Here is a 22,690-nt window from a genome sequence, read left to right as displayed (position 1 = left end):
ACCCCCAGAGCCTCTTCAGTGGGACCGGAACACAGCAGGTGCTCGACCAGGGAACCTGTCCAGGCAAGTGCCGGCAACACCAGGTGAGGCCAGAGCCTGCTGCCCCCACATTCCCCTCCGGCCCCAGGCAGGACGCCGCGGCCCCACGGAGGCACATTCCATAGATTTTCCATGTCCTGTGCGGCCGGCTTCAGCTCTGGGGAGGGTGGAATTAACAGCAAGCCAGGGCTGGGATGTCTCTGAGTGGGGGGAGTGTGGGCAGGGGGGCGGAGGTGTGCTCGTTAAGGTGCCGAGACTGCTGAAATGTGCCTGGGAGCCTTCAGACCTGAGCCCAGCCTTCGGAGAAGATGAAAGGGCAGCTGTCTGCGCCACACAAGCCCGAAACTTTCCCGTAACTAATGGGCACAGACATCGGAACTTGTGGCAGGTGGGAGAGCCTCAGCTGTCGGCAGAGAGAAGCCCCCAGCACTCGCACACACAGGCACGCTCACCAGAATCCGCTCGGGGGCTGGGCCAAGCCGCAGGTCCCACACGGGGGATGGGGTCCCTTGTACCCTCGTCCCCACGGTCCATCCGGGCCGGAGAAACATTCATGTGCCAGGAACCCCGCGCCCCCCCTGGCTGCTGCCCTTGAGCATCTAGAAGGGTGTGGGACCGTTCAGTAGCTACTTGACCAACGTTTGGTTTGGTTCGCTGCTGAGTGCCCCGCGAGTGCGGGCACACGGTAGGTGTGCTGGTTTCCTGGGACAGCAGTAAACAAATGACCGCACGCTGCATGGCTGAAAGCCACCGAAACGCATCCTCTCACTGTTCCGCAGGCCAGGAGTCCCAAATCGAGGTGTAGGCAGGGCCACGCTCCCCGCCCCAGAGGCTCTGGGATCCTTCCTGCCTCCTCCAGCTGCTGGTGGCCCAGGCGTCCCTTGGCTTGGGGCCGCCTCACTGCCGTCCCTGCTGGTCATCACCTGGCCCTGTCCCTCATGTCTGTGTGTCCTCTCCTCTGGGAAGGACCCAGTCACTGGGTTCCGGGCCTGCCTTCATCCACTAATGACATCTGCAAAGACCCTCTTTCCAAATATGATCACATTCTCAGATTCTGGGTGGACGTGAATTAGAGGACTGGAGTTAGATTTAGCCCAATAAGGTCGGTGCTCGATAAATGTTTTGTTCGTGGCTAGAATCCAGAGCCTGGCACAGCGCCTGGCACACAGTAGGCATCCAGCGAATATCTACCAAACAGCCCTGGCCCGGGAGAACAGAGAGCTGAAGCCAGCTTGGGGCACGTGTGCGCGGGGCCTGTTCTGGGATGTGAGGTTAGGGTTTGGCAGAAACAGCAGCTAGAACAAAGTTGACTGTTTATACCTTGAGTTTCTAGTTTCCTTTTTTTTTTTTTTTTAAGACTTTATTCACTTATTTGACAGAGATCACAAGCAGGCAGAGAGGCAGACAGAGAGAGGAGGAAGCAGGCTCCCCGCTGAGCAGAGAGCCAGATGCGGGGCTCGATCCCACAACCCTGAGATCATGACCTGAGCTGAAGGCAGAGGCTTAGCCCACTGAGCCACCAGGTGCCCCGAGTCTCTAGTTTCTGGCGTACTGTAAGAATGGGGAGCCCGCCAACTATCTGCCTCCTGGCGCAGGGTGGATGCCTGGGATCTGGCTCTAGGCAGAGCTCCACGACAGAAAGCTCCACGGGAGGTGGCCCCAGTGAGCCCAGAGGAGCCTGCACGACCCCCAAGGGCGGGAGGCGGAGGCAGAGTCCCTGCCCCTTGCCTCCACAGCTCATCACCTTCAACCACGGTTCCAACAACCTTAAAGGGCAAGTTCTGAGATGCAGTAGCAGAAAAAGACTCCAAACCCTTGCTGAGCTGCCGTTCTAGCAGGACAGGAGTCACAACAGGAACGCTGGGACGGGTTTGTGGCGTGGAGAAAAACAGAAGCAGGAGAGGGGCAGACAGGGGCCACGGCAGGGGGAGGCGGGATGGTCGAGACAGCCTCACCAGAGAGGGTCTTTAAGTAAAGATGCGGAAGGGGAGAGAAAGGGGAGAAGGGAGGTATGCCGATGTCTGGGGAAGCTGCTTCAGGCGGAGGGAACAGGCAGTGCAAAGGCCCTGAGGAGAGGAAGGGACTGCAGGGAGGCCCGGATGGTAAGAGTGGAGTGAGCCGGGCCCCACGAGGTCACACAGCCTCTCTCTCTGAGCAAGAAGGGAAGGCGTCACCCCTCTGGACAGCAGTGGCCTTGAGGTCTCCTCCACCAAGCCAGCCCCTGGCGCCCCTGTGGTAAAGGAAATTTCAGCTGCTCCTTCCATCAGGGGGTCTCGGGCCCGGGGTCTCTGAGCATCGTATGCGGGTAAAAGGACCAGCCCATCTGGGATCTTAACACCATTACAGCCACCATTCAGGGTCCCACAGAAAACAGGCCCCTGCACTCCCTCCCATGCAGGCAGGATCAGCTGCCACTGACCCGGCACAGAGCTCCCTGGGCTCCCCAAGGAGGAGCCAGGAGCCCAACCATGGCTCGCTTGTGGCTCTGTCCGAAGAGTCACAGCCCTGAGGGGCCCAGGGTGTGCACATTCGGCCCTCAGGAGTGCTGCCTGCCCGCCCCCAAGCTGAGGCCGGTCAATACAAGCCCACCCCGAACGGGTCTCTGCCCCACTCCAGTCGGTCACGAGTATCTGAGCATCTCGGATGTGCGGACACGATACCAGGCACTGGGGTCACGGCAGCTGACCAGGCGGGCAGAAACGCTGCCAACCAGAGCGACCATCCAATGACAGGCCTGTCCCGACAGAGGGAGCAGCTCCTCACCCCAGGTACTCAACAGAGGATGGATGGGGAGGGAAGGACGGGCAGGTGGACAGATGGATGAAGGGGGGAGGGAGGGAGGAAGGGGAGAGGGAGGAGGCAATGGATGGATGGATGGATGGATAGATGGAACAAACAGGACGGACAAATCAGCAGAGGGACTCGATTTAACTGTCCCACCATCCACAGTTTTCTGGGTCTCACTTTTTAAAGCAAGCCCCAGAGCCAAGCCTGCTTTCATCCCACTGATACTCCCACATCAGGCTCCCGGTCAGGCACAGCTGGTGACACATACAAGCACCATCATGCCCATGAACCCCCAAACCTGCAGAACTGCACCCCAAGTCCCCTCCAGTCCTGAACTCCAGAATCAGAACAAGGATTTTCTCAGAACACTGAGAAAAGATCCATGGAAAGCTCGACACCCACAGATGAGTCCCCAAAAGGAGGGCCATGACTCAAGTTCCCTCTGCTACTCGAAATATGGGGGGGAGAGGGGAGGGCAAGTTGACAATAACGAAGGTGGCAATGTCTGTCGCTGGGCAGGTGCTATCACTCTCCCCACTTTGCAGATGAGCAAACTGAGGCTGGGTCCGACCAATTAAAGGCCAGAGTAAGTGCCCAGGACAAGGAGGGTATGCAAGATGGGGGGAGACCCGCACCCAAACACAGAGAAGGCAGAGGGCTTCCTGCGGGAGGGGTGAGCTGGGCCTCGCAGGGTCTGGACGAGGGAGGAAGGGGCTGCTCACTCAACACCGTCTTTCTGCAAGTGGGGAAACTGAGGCCCCGGAAGAGGCAGGCACGCACACAGCAGGCTGGGGCTTCATGGCCGGACTCTGCCTTCCTCAGCGGGATCCCACAGCCCACGCAGTCCGGGCATCCAGTGAAGCGGGCCGGGTGGCCCAAGCGGAGCCCCCCTCAGACACCCCAGGGGAACAACACCCAGGGCCGTGGGGACGAAAGCTAAGTGTCCACAGGGATGGCCGGGTACCCAGACAGAGCCCTGGACTGGCCACAGCCTGCACCCACCTTCTAGGGCAAACCAGAGGCCTGGTAGCAAACACACGGCGGGCACCTGGCCCACCTCTCGCGTCCCCTCAAAAGGATCCCCAGCCGCAGCTAGAGCCCCCGCTGCCCCAGATTCTGCTTCACTGCCAGCCCCCGCAGTTCCTCCGAGCTGCCGCGATCTAGCCACAGTCCCACCTGAGCCACAGGTGACTTTCATCAGGCACCAACACTAGGGGAAGGTTCCCATCTCCCTCACCAAACTGGACTGCCCTGTTCAACAGATCAGGAAACCGAGGCTCAGAGAGGTGGACTCACTTGCCTGAGGTCACACAGCCGGAAGGCAATCAGGTCCAGCCACGCACACCCTCCCCAAAGGGAGCAAAAGAGTGGCCCAGCTCAGGGCTGCCAAGGAGGCCCGCTTGGGTCTCCAATCTCACTGGTACATTTGCGTCCACTGGGCCGGGCCAGCTCGGCTGCCCAGCCCTGCCCACCGCCCCCACCCTCCCCACCACAGCCAAACCTGCTCACAATCATTCCCTCCCGGACTACTTCCCCTGCCTTTCAATTTTAAAGGCAGGGGAGAGAGAGAAGCCACAATTATGACAAAGCATCGCCGCACACAAGGTCACCAGGTCCCACACAAGGGCCCCTGTCGCGCGACTCGCCCTCCCTCCTGGGTGTCTCATGGACATGACGCCCGATTTTCCCTGGCTCTTCCTCATCAGGTTCTGGGCGCCCCGGGAGGGACGTGTTTTCCATTAGGCCCAGCTCTTCCATCTGGGCTTCCAAACAGCAATTTTTTCTGCAGAGGGAAGCGGGGGGAGACCAGAGAGGACGCTGGTGTCGGGGTTGTGGGGGAGGGGCGCTGGCACCAGCTGTGCACCCGGGCACGCTGCTCGACCCTCCGCACACCCACCCCCAGGGCTTGGATCGGAGCGGACAGCAGGTATCCATGTTGGGGCTCAGCACGGTCGGTGCCCGCTCACCGTGACTACTCATCCATGCACAGGGGGCCCGTGACTGCATCCTAACCCAGGACCCTGGGAGGGTCAAGGATGTGGGGCTCGGGGTCCTGGGTCCGTCGGCCTCGGTGCCTGGACAGGAATAAACTGACACCCAAGGAGTAAATGGGCCACAGAGCCCAGCTCTTGGCATTCTGCTGAGTAAAAGAAGCCAGACACAGAAAGACAAACACTGTGATTTCACTCATAGGAGTGCCCAGAACAGTCAGATGCAGAAAGAAAGTAGAAGGGTGGTGGCCAAGACCTGGAGGACGGGGTACGGGGAGTTCATGTTTAACGGGGACAATTTCTGTTCTGCAAGACAAGAGAGCTCTGGAGATGAAGGTGGTGACGTTTGCACAATCGGGTGAACGTCCAGAACGCTACTGAACGGTACACTTAGAAATGGTTGAGATGGTAACATTTTTGTTAGGTCTCTCACACCATAATCAGAAAAATAAATAAATAAACAAACAAATAAGGGGGGGGGGAACACACGCCTCCTCCAGGGAGGCCTCCCTGATTGCTAACCCAGGCACCCAGCTAGGCCAGTATCGCTCTGTTGGTGGCTCCCAATGCCCAGGCTGCTCCATGAAAGAGACGGTGGTGCCGAAGGTCCTCCCGGGGGTCTTGGCATGCAACGACCCCTGCCAGCCAGGTACTGAGAGGGACCGCAGTCAAGACCTCGCCCCCAACTCAGGCAGCCCCCAGCCCAGGCAGCCTCGGGGGAGGCCTGAGAGGCCAGGACACAGGGACAAGCTGGCCTGAAACCCCACTGCCAGTCTGCCGGCCCCGCCCATCACTCGCCAAGACACTGTGGGGGCGGGGGCCACCCCGAGGGAGCAGGGGCAGCAGACTCTGGGTTCCCACCAGCTTCCCTGCATCAACATCTGGCAAATGTGTCCACAGCTGTACAGCTGCCGGAAACGCCTCCCCCTACCCCTCCTCCATGCACGCCGGGCCCTCAAGGACGGCTTTCTGAGGAATTTATGGGGTCGTCCCGAGTACTTCAGGGCAGCTCTCTGGGGGACGTCCTCCACCACATGTGAAGGAGGACAAATGTTCCCGCAGCTAAGAATAGCTTGGCCAGCAGCGGCCTGCAGGCCCCGGAGCCCACCCACTCAACAACAGCCCTGCCACGCACCCCCCACTTCCCACTGGCCTGGCCGGGAGGCCCCTCCAGCACCCCGGATGCCTGCCCGAGGGGGAACGGTCCACTCTGATCCGCCCGAAAGTGTATCACAGGAGCCCCTCGATTTCCCCGAGGGCTTTCGTTCATCAGTCAGGCTCTGATGACGGATCAGTGATCAAGAATCCAAGAGGCCCTCCGGCCCCTGCAGCCAGGAGTTCCAGAAGCGAACGCAGGCTTCAGTGCCCAGGAGTGGCGAGCGGTCCCCTGAGAACTGATTATCACTTGGCGGAGGGAACAAGACTAACCAGGCTCCAGAGGAGAGGGTCCCAAGCCTGAAATAGGGAGGGGGAAAAAAAAGAAAGGAGGATACCATGCCAGGAGGGTGTTGTGCCGGGGGAGGGGGAAGGAAGCGGCCACATGTGTGAAAGGACATGGGAAGGGGGTGGCCGCACTCAGCCCCAGCGGGGGGCATCACAGCCCCTCAAGAATGTGGCCCAGGGGATCAAGCTCCCAAGTCTTTCGGGCAAAGAAAAGTCTGACTTTGAGACATCTCTCAATTTACAGTTTTATTTCAAAAACATGGACTATAAACCCAACCCAATAAATCAGTCTGACATCCAAATACGGCCCGTGGGCGGCCAGGATGTGACCTGTGGCTTCTGGCATGTGGTCAGTTGAAAGCCACAAGACAGAGCCCAGCAAAGCCCGGGGGAGCTGGGGGCAGGGGGAGGGGGGATGCGAGAGAGTGACAGGCAGGACCGTTCCCCCACATGGCTTGGAGGGGGACCTGAGAAGCCCCTAATTAAAACAGGGAGTGGGCGGGGCTCGGCCCACTTACCCAGTGAATCTTAAATAACATCCCCCACCCCATAGGACACACACTGGCTGTGAAAGGGGGGCTGGGCAGGACCCCAAGCTGGCTCATCTCCAATACACGCAGTGAGCTTCCCGTGATCTGCAGCTGCTGTCCGCCTGTCCAGCACCCACTCCTTGCAAACTGCACCGTTCTGTCTCTTGACCTATGACTCCTCCTGCACCCTTGATCCTGGACTCTGAAGGAGGCTGACCCGGCCTCCCAGGGCTGGACAGTCAGCACAGTCTCAGCAGCAGCCCCAGCAGCCCAGCAGCACCACAACCACAGCCACAGTCACTGGTGTTTAGGGAAGCACTTAACTCTCAAGCGAAGCCCAAAGACCTCACTCGAATGACTCCTGTTGTGATATCGGCCACAACAGGCTTAACCTCCGCTGGGCTGCAAGGTTGTGATGATTCGTCTTAGGCTCCCAGGGACTAGACATGGGGAGCACCTCATCACCAGAACCCCTGGATCCAACCGTGCCTAAAGCTTCCCCTGAGTCTTTCGTGCTATAAATGCAGGAGGAGCAGGGAATCTGCCGATTGCTACCAAGACACCTAAGATAGCAACCCCTTAAAACCCAAATCCTACCCCATGAATCTCCCTGGAATCTGGTCTCTCCTCTCTGGTCCCCTCACCTGTGCGGGTAGGGAAATCTCCGAAGCCAGCCAGAAGGAGGCAAGAGAAATGAGATGGGAGCCCAGGATGGACTCAGATTAGAAGGAGGGGGCCAGGCAGGAGCCTGGGACAGGCCTGCCCCATCTCTCACCCTGAAGTAGAAGCAGTCATCAGGGACCTTAATGGGGGACCCAGCAGGAAGCAAGTTTGCAGACAAAGGCTGCCCCTCCTCGCTGCCTCAGATCTGGGTCACCACCACCCACCCCCCAGCAGCAGGCACACCCCCACCCACAAAGCCCCAGGCACTAAGTGGAGCCTCTGGCCTTGGGTTCTGGAGGAACATCCTGAGCTGGCAAGGGTGGCTCTCTCTCTCCTCCCACCCCTGCCGAAACCCTTCCCCCCCGCAACCCTTCCCTTCAGACAGGGGCACTGTCCGCAGCCAGAAGGCCCTGCAGGCTGCACCCCCCACACACACACACACACACGGGACCCCACCCCTGCTGGGGCCTACTTTCTGGGCTGCAAAGCAGGCAGCTGCTCTGGGCCTGGAGGGTGGCCCGCGGCTCAGACCAGGAGCAGGGAAAGATCCTGACCCCCTCCCACCGCCCTGACCCCACAGGTGCTGACTCCTCCCACTGTCCTCTCTTCCTCCCCACCTCCATGTGGCCACAAGTCTGTTTCACCTCCCCATTCACAGACGGGGAGGTGGAGGTTCTGGGGCCAAAGAAAGCTATTCTGTGTCTCAGGGGCAGGAGCAGGACCGTGGAAAGATGAACAAATTCCACTTCCAGATTCTAGGTCCTGAGCAGTCCCGATAACAGACACAAGGTGAGAGCCTCACACTCACCATCGCAGCAAATTGCTAATACAGTGCTCACGGTCATCAGTTCACCTAACCATTACAGTACCCACGGGAAGCAAGACTGAGGCACAGAGAGGTTAAGTAACTTGTCTGAGGTCACACAGTAAGCAAGTGGCAGAGCCTGATGCAAACCCAGGCTAGCCCTCTCCGGCATCTACCTCCTAGCCAATGTGTCCTAGGCACCCATCGTCACTGTACCCCAGCCTCCCTGCTCAGGCAGGAGAAGACCCCGGCCTTCCCCACCAGACTGGTGTCAGGGCCTCAGAGGCCTTATAGCCAACATCACTGCTCACGGGTCCAGCCACGTCCTGCCAGCTGGAGGCAGCCACAGGTCTCTGCAGATGGGCCATGGCCACTTCCATGTCCGCCTGGCCACCCCCCAAGAGCTCACTACAAATCCCCACCCTGAGTCCCAGGAGGAAAAGGAAGGCAGCACCCTCAGCCCCACCCAGGCCCCCTGCTCTGTTACGTCCCTCATCAGGATCTGGAGTCCTCCTTCCCCAAGTCTCTGCTGACTTGTTCCCCATCTCCCCACGACCCCAAAAGCACGGTCCATAAAGGCAGGAGTTGCCTCTGTGGTGTCCACCACTGAGTCCCGGCTCAGTGCACATAGCAGGCCATCCATAACGGCTTGTTGTGTCCCAGAACACTGAGAGCATTACTGCAGACTCTGAGCTGAAGGTCCAAGGCCACTCTGTGAACAGAGAAACTGAGGCCAAGAAGGGGCCTACTTAAAGTCAGATTTCAGGGTGCCATCTACACTAGGCCAGCGTGTCACAAGAACTAATCCATGTCTACACTGCCTGATCCCCCGCAACTCTGATCCCTTCCTCCTGGGAGCTGCAATGCCAGCCCATGCATTAGCCACAGCTGAGAGTCTGAAGGTCATCCCTAGCACGGAGGGGCTGTAGCCTGCCTTCTCTGCACCTCAGTGTCTCCCTTTGTCAAGGGCACCTGGCAAACAAGGTGGCTTGAGGGTGGGGGGCGGGGCAGGGGATGGCTGCAACCCAGGAGTGGCAGGGCAGGTGGGGGATGCGTGTTAGAGGCTTTGGGAGGGCCCAGCATGGAATGTGGGGAACCTCTTGCCTCCTGGGTTCTGTCCCCCTTAGCAGGGTCATCCGAGGCGGGAGAGCTAGCCGCAGGCAGCAGGCAGGTTCGGGGATTTCCGAATTTGGGTTCTGGACCCCTCCGACAGGGCTCCCCACACCCCTGGGCGCAAAGGGGTGTCCTCAGCTACCCCAACTACCTCACTAGGTCCCGGACCCTCAGCGTGCGGTGGGAAAGAGTACCCCCACGTGCCTTCCCCAGGGAGAGCTCCCTCCAGCCTCCATGGAGCAGGGTCCCTGGCTCTATTAGTCGGTTAGGGCTGCTGTAACAAATGACCGTCAGCCGGGTGGCTTAATACAATGGAAATTTATTCTCTCCAGGTCTGGAGGCCCAGTGTGCCACATCAAGGTGTGGGCAGGCCTCGCTCCCCTGAAGGCTCTGGGGCAGGAGCCCCCCCAGCCTCCTCCAGCATCTGGCCACGTCCCTGGGGTCTCCCCCCGTCTTCACTCAGCATCCTCTGTGTGCCTTCTCTTCTGTCCCTCAGGAGGACACTGGTCACTGAACAGAGGGCTCACTCAGGGAATCCAAATGACCTCATGTCCAGAAACCTCTGCAAAGACCTTATTTTCCAAAGCACATCACGTTTAGAGGAGACGGGTAGTAATGCATGCGCTTATCTTTTGGGGGGCCACTATTCACCCCATTACAAGGCAGCCCTTCCTGACGCTGCCCACTGACGACGACGACGGTGGGGCGCTGGGTCCCCACTGAGCCCCTCGCCAAGCCCTAGCAGAACCGCCAATCAAGCAGATGAGGAAACTGAGACACAGAGAGGTAAGCCCCAGGCCCCGGGTTTGAGCCCACTTTCCGCCCCTCCACAGCGGTCCTGCCTCGGGAGCCGCTGGTGCAGGGGCCTCCCTCACGTTTCCAGGAAGCAAGGGACTCTCACACCCACGCCTCCGGGAGAGGGCCCGCCAGGGATGACTCACTCCCACTTCACAGGCCAAAAAGAGGCGCAAAGTGGTTCAGCCAGAGGGCTGAGCAAACTCTGAATCTGTTTGCTCCTGTGTCAAAGGGAAGCAAATCCCACTCCTGGAGGATGAAACGATGTCCTGCAAGGAAAGCGCGTCCGGCCCCCCGATAATCAGCACCTCTCCATTTATTACCCACCAATCCCAGCCTCCACAGCTACCCACCCAGCCTCCAACCCCGGCAGAAAGGGCCCATTATGACATCACAGGCCGGGAATTATGTTATTAGCCTGGGAAGGAGGCTGGACCCAGGGACAAAGAGCTCATTGTCATGCAAATGGACAACCAGAGCGTGGGGTGGGGGGGCCTCCTCCAGCCTTCTGGCTCTTAAGCCACACAGAAACCAACTCCAGGCCTTCCAGAAGAATCTGGGCATCTCTGGGCCTCAGACCTAGATAAGTGGGGCTCCCTCCGAGTGGGAAAGGGGCCCCTTCCCAGGGCTGCGTACAAAATGCCATTTACCTACTAATACTGTGTGCCTGGGGCTGTGTGTCTTTGGGCAAGATGCTCACCCTCTCTGTGACTCAGAGGGTTGTCAGAAGAATCAATAAATTAAGGTCTGCACAATGGTGGTCCTGCCTCGTCTGCCCTCAACACATGAAGCTGATGCTGTCTACACCCCTCCCCTGCCCGCCACAGGTCTCGCTCATGACCTCCACCTCTCTGACTTTATCTAGGAGTCCGGACCAAGGTCCTATGGGGCATTCTTGAGCACAAACACAAGAACTGCCTTTCAAAGGACCCAGTTTTCCAGGAGACCCCAGAAGGCGTTCTCAGCCTCCAGACGCAGAATTTCTAGGGTGGCGGAGGTAAGGACCCGTCTCCCTAGCCAGAGCCCTCGGGTATGTGACTTGCCTGGAGGCACAGCTGAAACATCCATCCCCAGAAAGGCCTCATTCACCGCAAGGGGACAAGGCCCAGATCCACAGCCCATGGGGGACACTGAACCAGGCAAAATCGTTTCTGAGCACCTAAGACGTGCCCAGTGCTAGGGACACAGTAGTGACCAAGATGAACAAAATCCTGGGGGAAGGGGTTTGGGGGACATGGCAATGGACACAGACTAAATCTCAAAGGATGACAGTATAAGGTGACAAGAGCAACTCTGGAGAGGTCAGGGGCCTGCTCGGATGGCCACGTTTGAGCAGAGGCCTATATGAGGGACAGGTGTTGCAGGCACAGCAAGTACAAAGGTCCAGAGGCAGGGTCTGCCAAGGCGGGAGAGGCTAGCCGCAGGCAGCAGGCAGGTTCGGGGATTTTGGATTTGGGTTCTGGACCCCAGATGGGAGCTTCCAAAAACAGGCAAAAGGCTCATGAGGCTAGAATACCCCCACTCAGCCCACTCCTTGCCCTCCAGGCTCTGCCCAGCAAAACCCAGCACCTGAGACCCTAAACCGTAGCTGGTGCTCCCCGAGCCTCAGACACAGTCTCCATCATCTGACATGACTGTGGACACCCCTCCCTGCTCAGCCCCTGTCCAAGGCCTGCCAGTAGCCCCCCTGTCCCCAGCCTGGGATAGTCTGGAACCCTCCCAAATCCTTAGGCATAAATCAAGCCCTCTCTGGACGTCTGGGGACACGTGCTGTTACCTGTCCACTCCCTGTAAGGAGACAAAAACCCACCAGCCCTCTCTCGGGAGCCTCTGGAGACATGTCTAGCCTTGGATTAGCTTTGGCTGAACAGAAACACACTTCCTCCTGCTTAAGCGCTCACTGCGGATGACCAACTCGCTCTAGGGTGGGCTAGTTTACATCCCGAAGGCCTTCTCACTGCCGTGGATGTGGGAAGAGGTCCAAGAGAAACCAGTCCCTTACCGCAGGGAAAAGCAGGAAAGGAAAAATGCAGCCCGGAGCACGGAGCAAGGAGGATAGAGTACGAAGACAGGGAGCAAGTCTGGCTGCTGCAGGAGTGACCCCACAGGGCGCACACGTGGCTGAGGGGGCAGGTTCTGGGAGGGCCCAGGAAGTGAGAGAAATGGCCCAGAGGTCAGGACTCTCTGGCTTTCCCAGTTCATGAGCCCAGCCACCACCCCTATCTCAAGCTCCAAGCCCAGCCTACAGGTGAGGAGAGAAGGCAGAGGGGGAACTGAGACTCAGAGAGGGCAAGCAACTTCCCTGGGATCACCCAGCTGAAGACCCTCCATACACAGGCTCTGGCTGGGGGTTGAGTTGAGCCCCACCCTCACCAACTCTGGGTCCTTGGTGGGTCACCTGACCCGAGCCTCAGCGTCCTCTCACGTCCCTGCGTGCCCTTCAGCTGGTCTCCCCCAGTGGTGACATCTCTACAGAAGCCCAGCTCAGTACCTGTGGTGTAACCAGGAGACTGACGGTGCACAGTCGGCCTCACACAGACCTCACGGGTCTCGCATACACGCATTTGTGTGGACGTGAGTGTGTTGAATGCTATGCACCTGCACCTCTGTGCGTATGCGGGGAGGGGGAGGTCAAGTCATCGAGACCCTCAGGGCAGGGCTGGGACAGCTACAACACAGCTCTGCAGCTGGCCCAAGTGGGCACCTGAGGCTTGGGGGCAGCTTGGGGGCATTCGTGGGGCCCCCTGCTACAGAGGCCTTTCCCGAGGTCCCCAGGAGAGGCCTGAGGACAACCGGACAGTGGGCAGGTGGCATGGACAGCCTGGACACCCAGGGAACTCCCCGCTGGCTCCTGCTGGCCCAGGAGGAGAGGCCCTGAGCCAGCCACCAGCCCAGCATCCGGTGTCATTTACAAACAGGATGACTGCCACCCTCAGTGGGAGAGCCAGCCATGCCTGCCCAGCCTCCAGGCCACACCGAGCAGTTGGGGGTGCTGGCCCGTGCTTGGTGGGGGACAGGGCATTACAGACACAGTGGGACAGCCCTGGGGACCCCAGCCCATGCCCAGATGCAAACAGAACCCGGGGCTTGAGGAGGGATCCCCTCTCTCCACCTCCCGAGATCCAGACTGCGGTTTCCAAATCCTGCAGAACACGACGGTTCTGGACATAGAAGAAAAGAAAAATCAGTGGAGATTGGGATGCACCTAACTTAAATCCAAACTTATCTACAGGAAAGGAGTCTCCCCACACCAGCCCACAGGGCCCCCGCGCAGACGGGTCTTGGTTCTCCCCCAGGACCAAGTGCAAGCCACACACACCGTATAAACAAGAGGGCTGAGTTCCACGACCTGCCCACTGTCACACCTTCCACGAGGGGAGGTGCAGGGGCCATTCCTTAGCCCCCCTGAGCCATACAACCGCTTCCAGGGTAGAGACCAACGGAGCACCCATTTGCCATATGAGAACACTGAGGCTCAGAGACAGGAAAGAAGCTGCCTAAGGCCACTCGGCCAGGAAGTGTTCAACCAGGATGTGAACCCTGGAGGTCTGGGCCCAGAATGAACCAGGAGGCTCTAGTAACCCCTCACCTCATCCCAAACCCTGTGTGACCCCCACTATTGCCCCATTTTACAGACAAGGAAACTGAGGCTCCCACAGGCAAGGCAAGGCCACCCAGCGTAAAGAGGGATGGAAGCAGAATTCAAACTCGAGTCCATGGCAAACGAGAGGTGCCATCTGGGAAGCCAGCCCTCCACGGCCCCCACGAGACATCCCACTGCCTCCCAACGGTCCTGGCGCACCCAGACCTCGGGACAAATCGCTCCCTCATCCCTGTCCCTGCAACTGAAGGCTCCTTGTGAGCTCAGGAAGCCCTTCCAACTTTCCAGTGTTTATGCCGGCTCCTTGCGGCCAGGTCCCTGGGCAAGCCTGGGCCGGTGGCGCTGATTTCAAACCAGACACGGGCACTGGGCCAAGCGCCACCGCGGTGAGAGCCGGGCGCCGGGGCAGCCGCAGCGCTGACTGCACCTGGCTCCCCTCCCTGGGCCCCTGCCCGCGGAGGAGCCCACCCCCCAGAGCCCAAGACCCCCAGCCGCCACCCCCTGCAGCCACAGTGCCGACAGCACCCCGATTCCTCCGCTCTGTCCGCTTTCCCGCAAGGACGTGCGCGCCCCAGCTCTGGGCACCTCGGTCCCCACCCCACATGTCCAACCAACTCCTCAGCCAGACAGCGGCCAGAAGCCCTTCCCGCCGGGCCGCCTGCTTCTTGGCACCCTGCTCCTGATCATAGGGACTCCGACCACTGTGACCACCGGCCCTTCGTCCCCCCAGCGCCGGGACAGCTGCCTGACGGGGCCAGGCCACCCAAGGCCACCGTGGACAGGGCACGACCAGGCTGCCTCCATCCGGCGGCCCACCGGCCCCCAGGCAGACGCCCCCACGCTCCACGGTGGCTCCCGGTCCTTGCCCATCCCTCCCGGGCCGTGTCCTGGCCGTACCGCGTCTCCCTGCCCACCACCGAGCCCAGAAACTTCTCTTACCCGAGCACATGACCAGCCTTCCACTCACGTCAGCTCCAAACAGAACTTGAAGTAACTCTCCCACCAAAAAAAAAAAAAAAGAAGAAGAAAGAAAGAAAGAAAGAAAAGAAAAAGAAAGAAGTAAAATGTGCCAGCAAGTGGGTCAGGGGAGTCCACACACACAGACGGTTCTGCTGGCTTCCAGAAGACACACGGCGTCCAACATCAAAGCCATCCTTCCTGCAGGACTGACACGGGGAGCGGCGGCCCCACCGAGCGGCCGCTCGCCTTCCCGCGAGACTACGGGCGTCCCCCCCCTTCCCCGGGCTGGGGAGGCCCCGCAGCCAGGCCTGACACCCCCCCTCGGCCCCCAGCCCGCTGCCCCCCGAGGCCAGCGCAGGCCGAGGCCCACCAGGCACAAGCCCCAGCCACCGACCCCACGCCGGGGCCAGGCCTCCACGGTCCGTCCTCGCCTCCTGCCACTCTGGGCCTATAAACACAGAGAATTACATAAGTCCACTCCTCTTCTTCGGAAGCCAAAAGTACTAGCTTTTCCTCCCAGCCTTGGCAGTAAGTAATAATTCCTCATCGCCATGGCAACCCTGGCGGGCTTCCAGCCGACACTCGGGAGCTGAAACGCTGGGAGGCCTTTTTATAGCTCGGTAGAAAAACCTCTTCACTATTCCCTCCTCGCAGGCGAAAGCGAGCTCCAGGCCCGAATTCTACTTTAACCTGCTTCCTCCCCGCCGGACCCGTCCATCTGGGGGCCGGACCTGCCCGCCTCCTGCCCAGAAGGCAGCGTGGGCTCCCCGGCCTGGGCCTGGCAAGGAACCAGAGCTGCTGCCTGGGTCCCCTCCCCGGGCCTCCAGTCCTCTGGGGTGACACGGCCAAGGGGCCGGCTCTTTGCCTTTAAAATATTTCTGCCCTACTTGTAATCTCAGGAAAAGCAAACATGACCCCCCTGCATTGGTATTCTGAACAGGGGTCATCTCAGTGACAGGCCCAGGGGGTGAACAAAGACAGCCAAACACACACACACACACACACACACACACACGGGCCAAAATAGAGGCTTTGGTGGTCAGCCAGGGGTCTGAACCTTGGCTGCAACTGTCTGGATGACTCAGAAACAAGTCTGAGCTCCTCTGGGTGTCAACTTCCCATCTGCAGCCGGGACAGGCTCGGCTCCGCTCCCCACAGTGCTCTGAGTGGCAGCCTCGAGGGGAAGCAGCGGGACCCCCCCCCCGGGGGGCTCCGGAGTCTCACCCCTGCCCCCAACAACCAGGATTTGGGCCCAAGGATATGTGCCCGTCCGAGATGGCAAACCCTAACCCTAACCCTGGGGATGCGGGGCAGGGCACCCCAGGAAGGAAGCACAGCAAAGGCCAAAGTCTGGAGGCGGGACAGCGTCTGGCACGTTGCAGAAGCAAAGAGGAGGCTGGTGTGGAGAGAGGCAGAGGGAGAAGATGAGGTCAGGGAGGACGGGGAGTGGAGGAGGAAGTAGGTCATCAGCACTCGGGGCTAGTCACTACTCTCCGAAGACTGGAAAGGCTCCCGAGGGTGATGGTGACAGCGACAGCATACTGTGCACCCAGCACTGCAGAAGCGCCTCACCTGTGGGCCCATCTGTCCTCACAGCACCCTGACAAAAGACAGGTGCGCTTCTGAATCCCAAAATACAGAGAAGGAAACGGGCCCAGAGAGGTTACGCGGCTTGCTTGGGGTCACACAGCTCCAAAGTGGCTGAGCAGGGGTTTGAAACAGGCAAGCACGGCCCGCATTCATCCGACCACGTGATTCGGTCGGCGAGGTTCACAGAGGGTCTGGGGCAGACCGGACGGACGTGTGAGGAAGGTCCGTGGCCGTGGGACTAGCGAAGGGCCAAGTGTGGCTCGTAGGAAACCAGTCAAGAGGCCCCACGGAGGCCATACGTTGTTGACTTTTGTCAACTCGCCGTCCAGCCTTTCCCAAGGAAACTCCCCATCAAGTGTTTCGGAAGCCTGCCGGGACCTGTCCGGAATGCCACCGTGGGGACGTGGCTACTCAAAGCCTCACAGATGGGGACACCAAGCCACAGAAAGCAGCCGGGAACACAAAGCTGCATTTTGAGTCCCCAGATCCAGGCTCCGTCTCCTGCCTGTTGGCTCTCACCGTAACAGATCACAAAACTCAGGAACGGGCGAAACCGGCCCCACCAAAACACGGCCAGGAAGCAGAGCCCGAAGCAGCAGGGGCAGGGCTCACGGGTTCCTTTTGTTCTTTTCTGTTTGTTTTGGACACAGACCTGCGCCCAGACCTTCGCCCAGACCTTCGCAGAAACTGGCCCTGACACCAGGAGGAACTCATCCACACCCCCGACCAGAGCTATTAATGCCTTGGGCAGGTTCAACGCCGGGCAGTGTCACGCCACGGTCATTTCTCGTGTCTTCCCCGGCCCCCCCAAGAAGCCAGGCCAGGATGGTTTGTTGAGCGACTTCACGAACACGGCAAACCACCCAAAACCAGAAACTGTGACATGCAACTCCTTCTCAATGGAGCTAGCTGCCACGTCTGAGCTTCTTAAGATCAGAGTAAGTCAGCACGTGGTCAACTGCGTAGCACAGGAACCCTTCATTCTCCAAGCCCGAGGGGGACCACCCCCAGAAACCTGTCTGCCCCGCAAAGCTTTGCACAGCAGAAAATGATCAACAAAGAATTTAACAAGACACACTTTGGTGGAGGCCACCAAGGCATGGATGGAGAGGCAGAAAGGTCCCCCAGGGGAGGCAGGAAGGACCCGAAGAAAGACCCTTGCCTCTGTAGGCATCAGTCTGCCCAGCTGTGAAATGGGGGCACGCTGCCCACTGCTTCTCTCAGGGTCAACAGAAACCATACCCGTTGTGGGACTTAGAGAACCACAAGGTCCAGCCCCAGTGGAAGGGATCCCCACTCACTCCCTCCCCACAGGAGCAGGGCTGGGGCCAAGGGAACAGAAAGAAAGATCGTGAGTTAGAAACGCAAGACTGTTCCCATCTCCCCTCTCCTATCCCGCCTCATAGCGCTCCAGAGACCACACAATGCCATTCAATGCGACCACAAAGAGAAAGGAAGCATGGACACCTGCCACCACGTGACCCTTGAACACGTCATGCTCTGTGCATGAAGTCAGACACAAAAGGTCACCCACTGTGTGAGTCCACTGATAGAAAATTTCCAGAACAGGCAGGTCCACGGAGACAAGAGAGCAGGTGGTCGCCAGGGGCTTTGGGGAGGGGAGATGAGGGAGGGACTGCTAATGGCCACTCGGTCTCCTTGGGGAGAAGGTGACGAAAATATTTTAGCCCCAGACAGAGGTGTTGGCTGTGTAGAGCACGGCTCGGGAACGAAAAACAAATGAATTGGTTCACTTAGAAATGGTTACTTTCACGTGATGTGAATTTCGCCCCCATTCAATAAGGTAAGAGTCCCTGACCCCAGGCCTCGGACTGTCCTCCATTCAACGCACACATATTGAGCCCCTACTGTCCGCACTGGTCACTGGGGAGACAGCAGGGATGAAGACGGAGATGGCTGCCCTTGCGGAACTGACATGGGACGAGGTCAGGAGTTGAAGACAGGATGTAAGTCATGTCACACCACCTGCTGGGGACAGTCTCGGAGGCGGAGGCAGTGGCAGTTCGGCAGTGGCCCGGGTGGAGAAGACAGGCAGATGTGGAAACTTCTCAGCAAACGGTGCCAGGCAGAGGAAACAGCCAGGGCAAAGGCCCTGGGGCCAGGAGGCCAGCATGGCTGGGACCGCCAGCTGTGGTCACAGGGTCCAGACGTGCCGGGCTCTGAAGGCCACAGACAGGTCTTTAAAGTTTAGCTGTGATTAAAATAAAATTCACAAAACCGCATCGGTTTCCTAGGGCTGCCGAGACAAATTACTACAAACCAGGGGAGCTTAAAGCAAGAGCACTTTACTCTCTCATGGCTCTGAACACCCGTAGCCCGAAATCAAGGCTCGGGGGAGGACCCTCCCTTGCTCTCGTCCAGCCCATGGTGGCCCTGGGCGCTCCTCAGCCTGTTGTCTCCGCACCCATCTTCAAAGGACCTTCTCCACGTGTCTTCTAAGGACTTTTGTCATCGGACTTCGGGCCCATCCTAATCTAGGAGGATCTCATCTCGAGATGCTTGACTTGATCGCATCTGCAAAGACCCTCTGTCCAAACAAGGTCACCTTCACAGGTTCCAAGCGGACACAACTCCCTCCACTACGTGATCGAGGCTCAATTCGGCAGCATCAGACGCTCTGCAACATGCTGGCCTCCCCCTCCCCCCGCTCCGTCCTTTCTGCCCCGACTCTGGGGAACGGGGCTGGAAGCTGTGGGGACAGGCACGTGGGCATCTCGAGTCCCCCCAGGGACCCCACAGCTGACCCCCTCCCCAGCCTAAGCCAGCTAAAATCAGACCCCAGGGAACCCAGATCCCCTTCCCTGAGAGACAGATCCGTGAGCCACTCACAAGGGGCTTGCAAGAAAAGGGACCTCCAGAACAAGGAGGCCAAACAGGCCACCATCTTGGTCCCTGAACGGAGATTTCGCCAGACAAAAATGCACCCTTCTTTTATCCAGGGACAGAAGCCATGCTGGCAAAAGGCAGCCAACTGTCCCATAGGGCTCTGCTCCTGGGTCCTGTTTTTATTTTAAAAAGGGGCCCACTCCCCCCCCCCCACCCCGGGAGCAGCTGCGAGCTGGCTGTGGGCAGGGCTCACTGTCCAACTGTCCAGACTCGTGTCCAAGTGCAGGGCCATCCTGAAGCGAACAGCACAGAGCAACTGGCAGGGATGGCTGGGGCAGAGGCAGGAGGCAGGGGGCGGATGGCCGCCTGCTCCGGGGTCCCAGGAGCCCACGCCCCAGCGACAAAGGAAGGAAGAGGTGTCCAGGAATGCTCCCAGCCACCGCCAGCTGGATTTCAGGACCCAAACCAGGAAGGACATTTAATACCAGTCCAGGGGGACACACACTCCCAACATGCCAGGCATCAGAGGCACGGGCTCCTATGTGCTCCTTTATGCCTTACAGCAATGCCATGGCATATAACCGACCCATTTTATAGATGGGGAAACCCAGGAACAGGGAGGAAGCAACTTGCCCAAGGGCAGAAAGCGAAAGTGGCAAAGCTTAGAACACAGGGAGTGTAGGACCCAAGTCTGTGTCACTAACCACAAAGCTTTACTGTTCTAAGACTCTCAAACTCCACTGGAGGGCTCTAGCAGGGACTACTGTGGCCTTGGGCCCCAACTTTTGGAAATGGGATCTCCAGAGGCATTAAATGTGACTTCCTAAGCCCCAGGACCTCCTGTTACATTCCATGGGATAGTCTGCCCAGATCACGGAGGGCAAAATACTTTGAGATGAAAGTCATAGCTAGGAACAGAGGCCATGGAATGATGACAGCCAGCTGTGGCCAACAGGGAAGCTCTTTCTGGCACACACAATGTTTTTTAAAAATTAGGACATTGCTTATAAAATCCAGACTTCTAGCTTCTCTGAAGAAGAAAATCAAAATATCCAGCTTGCCAGTTAGCCACAATCCCCACCACTCCCTTTGGCCTCAGTCCCTTCTTCAACTGCATCTGAGTTTGGGGCACCCCTTTTCCCCCGCTTGGCCATCTCTCCACGGCTGTTGAAAACAGCCAGACAAGTACAGAAGGTCTCAGTCGACAAGAGAAAGGAATGCCACTCAGGGCTTCGAGTGACTCCTTCTCCTTGGCTGGCTGTACTAGTGGCAGAAACCTGCCTGTAAACAAGGCCCACAGAGAAGAAAGCTCCCCGAGGCATGGTTTGAGCCCTGGATCCAGCCGTGCCTGAACTTGTCTTACCCTGAACTTTGCCATTATGAGCACCCATCAATTCCTCCTTGTGGCCCAAACCAGCCTGAGTGTGTCTCCACAATGACTCAAGAGTCCTAAATGATCACCTTCGGGTCTCCCCTCAATTGACATTTGTCCAAGAAGGCCTGTCCTGACCACAGAAAAATTCAGACCTTGTTATACACCCCAGGGACAACCTCAACTCCACATGATCCCTCAATGTCACCTGTTTAACTGATACTCTCCCTCTGGACACTAAATTCCTCAAAGGCATGGACAATTCTATCATTCTGATTCTAGGGGCCGACCAATGTCCAGAAAATTCCATGTGCCCAGTAAATGTAAGTTAATCAATGAGCAAAACAACAAAAGGGCGAGGCAAAAGCCCTTAAACTTGTTTTGTGCCTGAAGTGTGAAAAGAGCCCAACCCCCAAGGTCTACAGAACAGCCTCAGATCCAGAGAACCACTTCTGGTGCCCCTGGCTCCATTCCAGCCACGTGGGCCTCCTCAGCATTCTTGAAACATTATGGCCTCAGGGCCTTTGCACAGGCTATTCTTTTTTTTTTTTTTTTAAGGCTATGCTTGAACCCACAACACTCTTTCCTCTTCTTTTCATATGCCTGCTTTCTTCTCATTGTCTAGGTCCCAGCTCCAATGCCGTCTCCCCAGAGACCACTCTTGATTCCTTTACCTAAAGTGAGCCCCCCAAAAAATAAAGTGAGCCCCCCTTAACCAGAGTTGTCCCCCACCCTGCATTACCACAGCCAGCATATGCCCTTCTTGCCATACCACGTTTGTTTTGTGCACTGCCCGTGGGATCCACATGGCAGGGCCCTGGCATCTTGTTCGCTGTGTCTACATCCCCCGCCCCACCCTGGGAGGCCACAGGGACACCAGGCTGGCTGCAGGCAGGCAGAAAGCAGACCCCTCATGCCCTGACCAGTCCCGCCCAGCCCAGAACAGCTGACGTGTGCCTGAGAGCCCTGTGTGGCCCACAGAGCCTGGCCCGTGGCTGGGGCAGCCCTGCCAAGAGATCCAGTCTGGCTCCAGGCTCACGGGTGGCTGCAGGTGGCGCCTGCAGATCCCCCACAATTCATAGCAGGTGCGTGGAGTAGGTCTGCCTGGGTTCAAACCCCACCTCCGCCCGCTGCCAATTGTATGACCTTGGGCGAGTCACTTAACCTCTCTACAGCCACCAGCTCCCCCCCACCATAAAACAGAGCTGATGAAATACAGAACCTACCCCACAGGGCTGCCCCAAGGAGTACACGGGTGGATGTCTGGGACACACTCAGAGCACAGCGTGGCACAGAAGCGGTGCCCAGGAATCATTAGGAATGAAGCTGATGTTAATCGCTGTGATTGTGGGAGACCCTCACACGGCCCTAAGGCAGGCAGATGGTCCGGAAAGGTCAGCACTGGTAACAGATACAGTATTTGCTCTGTGTTAGGTCCCATCTGGAGTGCTGTACTCCTACTGATTCCTACACGCGACGTTTACCATTGCTCAGACGTGCTCGTTCCAGCCCCTCCGGGCAGCCTCCCTAGATTGCCCCTCCCCCAAAGCACCATGAAGACACGCAATTCTCCATGGGAGTCTGTCCTCAATTCCTGTACATCCTAAGCGTAGCGAGGGGCAGGGAGAGCACCCAAACCCCACGAACCTGAAGTCAGCACAGGGGAATGCAGGCCCCAGGCCAGCCCGAAGGAAAGCCTCTGCCAGAAACACAGGTCCCATCTGGCTGCATGAGCACAGCCCAGAAAGTGAAGGGTGTTCCCTCCCTGCAGTCCGCAGGACAATTCCTCCAGGGAGGCCCAGGCCTGTCAAGGGCTCAGAAGGGCAGATGTCCCAAGACACAGGGCAGAGTGTGAAAAGCAGGTGTCAGCGCTGGCTGGGCGTCTGGGGGCCGCGTGGGATAACATCACTCCAGCCACCCCCACATCCTCTCTGTCCCCAAAACGATGTGAGCACAGCTGGTCTCCTCTTCCCACCAGACAGCTGGGCTTGCCAGTGAGGCCGGCCACGGCCACCCAGTGCAGGAGGGACCCGGTGAAGCCAGGCGTGGGTATGCAGGACCCCTACACTTCTCAGGCAAGAGCAGCGGGGACTGAGGTGGTCTCTGTCCCAAAGGTCAGGTGGGAGGAGCTGGTTAGAATGGGAGCCCCGCTCC

General features: G+C 58.6%; 1 protein-coding gene across 28 annotated transcripts in view; it reads right to left on the bottom strand.

The window, feature by feature from the left end:
* The window catches only part of NCOR2 (nuclear receptor corepressor 2), a 208,505-nt gene that overhangs the window by 148,820 nt on the left and 36,995 nt on the right, over positions 1-22,690 (bottom strand). The window contains exon 1 of one of the 28 annotated variants that reach the window (XM_047697891.1): positions 14,707-15,138. The exons of the other annotated variants lie outside the window; for them this stretch is intronic. The gene's annotated coding sequence lies outside the window, so the exon portion shown is untranslated. Of the gene's footprint in view, positions 1-14,706; positions 15,139-22,690 lie in introns of those variants that run through there. 28 annotated transcript variants of the gene reach the window in all.

Source organism: Lutra lutra, chromosome 12 (genome assembly GCF_902655055.1).
Source record: "Lutra lutra chromosome 12, mLutLut1.2, whole genome shotgun sequence".
Classification (NCBI taxonomy): Eukaryota; Metazoa; Chordata; class Mammalia; order Carnivora; family Mustelidae; genus Lutra; species Lutra lutra.
This window is presented reverse-complemented; position numbering and strand designations above follow the sequence as displayed.